The 6492-nt window shown below is 45.6% G+C and overlaps 1 long non-coding RNA gene across 1 annotated transcript; it reads left to right on the top strand.

The window, feature by feature from the left end:
• Positions 1–531: 531 nt before the first annotated feature.
• LOC139075948 (uncharacterized) lies at positions 532–6308 on the top strand. The gene is made up of 3 exons (XR_011527000.1): positions 532–724; positions 5018–5163; positions 5556–6308. It is a non-coding gene; the product is annotated as an uncharacterized lncRNA (long non-coding RNA).
• Positions 6309–6492: the final 184 nt, after the last annotated feature.

Below are 6492 nucleotides of genomic sequence, written 5' to 3'. Positions count from 1 at the left end.
TTGGTCAGGACCATCCAAGGGGGAAGGGGTTAGGCATTGAAATGGTTGAGGTGACTCTCACCCTGTATCATCCACAATAAACCATGAATGAAGTATAAAGACACCCAACAAAGATCTGATGTTTTTCCATGCTGACTACTTTGATGCATTTATTACAAACATACACTGACAATCCGCCCCCATGCCCAGCTTTTTGTTTCCTGCTTTGGTGCCATTGCTTTGTGGTACATGAAGCACACCCTTGGACTAGCCCATTGGGAACTGCATCCTGAACAAGGAACAGCCACAGCTTTGCCTACACTCAGGGCAGGCAGGATGCCCTTAAATGCAGCTGGAAGCCAGGGCGGGGTGGAGGGCTCCTGCAGCGCCCCCAGCCCCTCCCAGTTACTGATTCGGGAGAAAACAAGCCGGAAAGCAGATGCTTGAGGAGGCTAACTTGGAGCGTCATCGCCATCTGGTGGCATAACCCGGCTATGGCAGAGGTCGCGGGGCGGAATGAGAGAACAAAGGAGGCCTGTGGGTGGAGGCACCAGGCTGGGCGATTTGACTTTGAAGAAGAGCTGGGCCGCTCTGTCCGTCACCGGAAGGGGCTTCCTCCTGGAAGAGGTGAGCTCCCTGTCCTAGGAATGTTCAAGCAGGCGGCCCTACACTGGGCTTTACCTGACTCCAAGGCATTATCAATTGGAAATCAGAATGGCCAAGGTCTTACGATCTTAGAATCAAGGTAATCCCCACTCCCAACCCTGCCGCCAGGTCACAGTCACACAGAGGCTGAGGATCTGCCCGAGATCTCCCAGCTCGCCCCGGCCGCTGTTTCTGCCTTCCATGTCGCTCCTCCGCCCCCATCCGTGTGCGTCGCCTTTGTTCACCAAGGTCCTCAGTGACATTCCATTCTGGCCACAGGCAGCAGAGGTTTACCTTATCTCTCCAGTCCTCCCCGGGGCACACGGCCTGTGGCGCCACTCCCTCCCGGTCTCCCTGCCCCGCATGCTGACATCCTGTCCTCCCGCGTCTCACTCTGGCTCCCTGCGGTCCCCACGCCCCACTCGGGACCTCTCTTCAACTGCAGTTTGGATGCTTGGGACCAGTTGCTGTCACCAGCCTGGATATTTCTCTGGAGCAATCCCCTCACGTTCATCCCCGACCACTGAGGCATCTGGACAGTCCACTTCCGAAACCCTTCCTGTCCACACAGGAGCTCAGCATGGCTGTCCCCGCCTCTAAAAATGTTTTCTTTTGAAATAATTTCATACTTACAGGAAAGTTGAAACAATTGTAAAAACAACTTCCTTATACTCTTTACCAAGAGTCATTAACTTTTAATAGTTGCTTTCTCCTATTTTTCTGTCTCTGTCTCTCTTACACACACACACACACACATACAATTTACATCTTTTCCCCCCCATTTAACCATTTAGAAGGTTATCATAGTCCTTAACCTTAATATCAGTGTATTTCTGGAGAAAAAGGATATCCTTATATAATTATCAAATTCATGAAATTTAATATTGAGACAATATTTTAACCATATCTCAATTTTGTCAGTTGTCTCCAAAATGTCCTTTATAGCACTTTTTTGGGGTTTGGTTTTTGGTTTGGTCCAGGATCCCATATTTCATTTATTTGTCATGTGTCTTGAGTGTCCTTCAATCTGGAACAGTTGCTCAGCCTCTCTTTGTCCTGAATGGCACTGACATTTATGAAAACAGGCTACTAATTTTATAAAGTTCCTCAACTCAGATATTTCCTTTCCTCTTATATTTCTTGCTCTGAGCGCCAATGGTCTACGCAGTTCTTCAGGTTAGGAGCCAGGACATTATCCTGGGTCCCTCCCTCTCCGTCACTCCCACTCACCCATCACAGGTCCTAGTGCCCAATGCCCTTCTCTCCCATGCCTGCAGCTTCCGCTGGGGCTGTGCCCTCATCCTTCCTCACCAGCCAACCAGCTTCCACCCTGCCCTCAGCGCCTGTACTGCCTCACACAGGCTGGCTGCTGGGTGTGGTCCAAGGATCGGTAGCATCAGCAGCTTGTTTAGAAAGGCAGAATCTCAGGCCCCCTCCCAGGCCTACGGAATCAGAATCTGTATTTTAATAAGTTGCCCAAGTGTTTCTTCTGCTCCATTTTTGAGAAGTCCTGCTCTCAGATCCCTGAAGCTCAGCCTCCTCAGCCCCATATTCAAGGTTTTTGGAGTGTCCGCCTCCACCACCCCTGCCCCCAAGCTTCATTTCTTATTCTCATCTACATTCATGAATGTGTGGTATTTCACCTTTGCACCATCTATTCCTTCTTCCTGGAATGCCCTCTGTCTCCTAAGACTCCTACTCAAGATTCGGCTTAAACATCACCTCCTCTGTGCTTCCTGCCATTCCTCTTGAGCAGTTTCCTCTGGACCTCTCTGTCTTTATCCTAGCTTCTGTTACGTGGAAGTGTTATTCCCCAGGGCTCCTGATCTTTAAGTGACGATTTCTCCCACTGGTTGGTGAGCTCCTTGACGGAAAGCCTGCATTTTATACACCTCCTTATCCTCAGTGCCTGGCACAATTCAAATGTTTGTTGAATGAGCATATGAAAGAAATAGCTCTTATTCCACAAAGGCCTTCTTCCAAGTAGATCTGAAGTGGGTATTGGGGTATCCAAAGGGCCGTCCAAATACCTGAGCCACCGAATGTTGGGACAGGGGTGGCCACAGGGGAACATCAACTTCAAATGCCCTTGTTATCCACGAGGAAAGGCCCCAGAGAGGGAGAAGTGCCTTACTGCAGAACCTTCTGCTGGAGAGGTGTGGCCTGAGTCACTATTGACTCACCCTTTGCCCTTCCTGGAGCCAAGTGCCCTTACCTGGCTCAGTGTGAGAAGGAGAGTACTAAGTGAGTAGCAGATGAATGTGCACAAAATGGAGATATTTATGTAAAGTTTTAAAACATGAAAAACAATTCTGTCTTCTTGCTTAGGAAACGATCATAATGCCAGTGAAGGATAATGGTTGCCTTGAGGGAGATGGGGAGAGGAGAGTTTCTGACCAAGTTGGGACAGGCAGGGGGCTTCAGCCATGGTGTTTATTTTTCAGCTGGTGTGTGGAATGTGAATATTGAGTTGTTATTATTATTATTAGTTTTGGTGAGGAATATTGTTGCTGAGCTAACATCTGTGCCAATCCTTCTCTACTTTATGTGGGACGCTGCCACAGCGTGGCTTGACAAGTGGTGCTAGGTCTGCGCCTAGGATCCAAACCTGTGCACCCTGGGCCGCAGAAGCAGAGCATGCGAACTTAACCACTATACTGGGCCGGCCCCCTGAAATATTTTTTATATACCCTTACATACTGTAAGAATTCTTATCTGAACCAAGGGATCATGCCCTGCACAGTTGTCCTCAAATTCTTTAATGAGTTAAGTCTTGCCCAAGGTTCTCAGTTAACCTGCTCTCAACCTTGTGTCCATAAGTTTTTCTATAGTAAATGCAAACTCTTTGCATGGCAGGCTTCCAGCTCTAACAAGCAAGGTTCAGAGGGCAGGGTGCATTCTAGAAACAGAATCTTGCCCTATTATTGGAGCATAAGATGAACACAGGATGAGGCTGGGTTATGCCTTAGCTTATGGGCTAGAGTTCAGGTGTCATTTTATAGGTAACAAAGAACCATTACATTCCCAAGTAAGAATGAGTTGACCTAATTAGATGTTTTAGCAAGTTGATTGTGGCCACAGTAGGCCAGACAGGAGACCAGCTGGCTTTTGCAATAATCCAGAAGTATTTCCTGCTCAAAGTAAATCTAAAAAGCAAAGTCCAGGTGAGGTGAGGAAGAGAAACAAGATTGGTTCTGAGTAGATACTGTTGAAGCTGTGTAATGGGCAGGAAAGGAGTTCGTTATTTTACTTTTATGTTTGAAGTTCTCCATGATTAAAAAAAGCAGTAATCTTGTAGAAATCATAAATATACACATATACAACAAATTTAAAAAACCCTAATTACAAGAATGGATACTTGGCAAACTTTTTCACACGTGAACTAGAAAGGTGCTGTGCGTCAAATAATTTGGATAAAAGATGAGTTCAACTCATACAACTGAACACCAACAAAAACAAACAGCCTGATCAAAAAATGGGCAGTGGGGGGCGCGGGGGAGAGGGGGACCGGCGCCGTGGCCGAGGGGTTGTTTGCACACTCTGCTTCAGTGGCCCAAGTTTTCACCGGTTCAGATCCTGGGCGTGCCTGGCACCACTCATCAGGCTATGCTGAGGTGGTGTCCCACATGGAACAATCAAAAGGACTTGCAACTAGAATATACAACTATGGGGGCCAGTCCAGTGGCACAGTAGTTAAGTGCGTGCATTCCGCTTTGGTGGCCCGGGGTTCACTGGTTCTGATCCCAGGTGCGGACATGGCACTGCTTGACAAGCCATGCTGTGGTAGGCATCCCACATAGAAAGTAGAGGAAGATGGGCATGGATGTTGGCTCAGGGCCAGTCTTCCTCAGCAAAAAGAGGAGGGTTGGCAGCAGTTAGCTCAGGGCTAATCTTAAAAAAAAAAAAAAGAATATACAACTATGTACTGGGGGGGTTTGGGGAGAAGGAAAAAAAGGAGAAGATTGGCAACAGATGTTAACTCAGGTGCCAATCTTAAAAAAAATTTTAAAAAAGGGCAGAGGATATGAACATTTTTCCAAAGAAGATATACGGATGGTCAATAAGCACATGAAAAGATGTTCAACATCACTAATCATCAGAAAAATGCAAATCAAAACTATACTAAGATATCACCTTACAACTGTTAAAATGCCTATAATCACTAAGAATAAAAATAACAAATGCTGGAGATGGTGTGGAGAAAAGGGAACCCTCGTACACTACTAGTAGGAAGGCAAACTGGTGCAGCCACTATGGAAAACAGTATGGAGACTCCTCAAAAAACTAAAAATAGAAATACCATATGACCCAGCTATCCTACTACTGGGTGTCCACCCAAACAACTTGAAATCAACAATCCTAAGTGACCTATGTACCCCTGTGTTCACTGCAGCACTATTCACAATAGCCATGACATGGAAACAATCCAAGTGCTCATCAACTGATGGTTGGATAAAGACGTGATACATACATACAATGGAATACTACTCAGCCATAAAAAAGGACAAAATCATCCCATGTGCAACATGGATGGACCTGGTGGGTATTAAGTTAAGTGAAATAAGCCAGAGAAAGACAAGTACCATATGACTTCACTCATATGTGGAAGATAAACAAATACATGGACAAAGAGAACAGTTCCGTGGTTACCAGGGGAAGGGGAGTGGTGGGTGGGCACAGGGGTGAAGGGGAGCATGTATATGGTGATAGACAAGAAATAGTGTACAACTGACATATCACAATGATGTAAACTATTATGAACTCAATTTAAAAAAACCCCACATTAGTTCAAGGAAGTTAGTACATGGTGCAGAAATAGATGAAGAGCTGAAATATAACTTCATTCTGAAATACTGAGAAGAAGCAGCACATCTAAATTAACATTTCATATGTGCTTTTAAAGATTTTATTTTTCCTTTTTCTCCCCAAAGCCCCCTGGTACATGGCTGTGCATTTTTAGTTGTGGGTCCTTCTAGCTGTGGCATGTGCGACGCTGCCTCAACATGACCTGATGAGCGGTGCGATGTCTGTGCCCAGGATTCAAACTGGCAAAACCCCAGGCCGCTGAAGCAGAGTGCGCGGACTTAAACACTCAGCCACGGGGTCGGCCCCCATAAGTGCTTTTAAATATGTACAGACACTGTTAATTACAAGTAGACGTTTGGCTATTTCCACCATGAAACCTAAGGTTCATGTGGTCTAATGTCATGAGGAATAGTCTTGTCTCGGGAAGGTACTGTAATATGGGATGAGTTAGAGTACAGCCATAGGATTTTACATGCAGTTGAAAGCCATCTCTATATACATAATCTTTATGTACTTTCAAAAAGAGTGTGACAATAGTGGGAGTAGGGTGGGGATGCTTAGACCTGCAGTGTCCCTCTGGAAGGGTTAAAATGGGGGCTACATAAGGGAAGGCTTGTGTTTAATGTGAACCCTTTGGTCTCTGTGGATGTGCTGTCTCCTCCAAGTCTTCCTAACATGACAGTAATACTCACTGGAAATTGGTGGTACAGGGTCTTCTTTCCTTCACGGTCTTACAATTTTTTTTAAAAGGCTGGAATAATACCTCTACTATAGATGCAAATCAGAAGGGAACAAATATTTAAATGAAACTTGACTTGAGATGGGACCATGGGTGAAATATTTCAGATTTTAGCATTTGCTGGGTGTTTTGGAAGATTAAAAAAAAAAAGGAACACAAGTTACTTTCTGTCTCGGGCACCACTCTATTTTGTAATAGACTTTTGCTCCAGCTGTTATCCCTTCTGGCAATAGCACCCCAACATCACATTTGCAAGGTTCTTTGGTTGCATGTGGGCCCAAGACCTGCCAACACCTGTTCTATTTCATTCTATAGTATCCTCT

Source organism: Equus przewalskii, chromosome 15, assembly GCF_037783145.1.
Source record: "Equus przewalskii isolate Varuska chromosome 15, EquPr2, whole genome shotgun sequence".
NCBI lineage: Eukaryota > Metazoa > Chordata > Mammalia > Perissodactyla > Equidae > Equus > Equus przewalskii.
The sequence above is the reverse complement of the archived record's forward strand: the minus strand, read 5'-3'. Positions and strand labels throughout refer to the sequence as shown.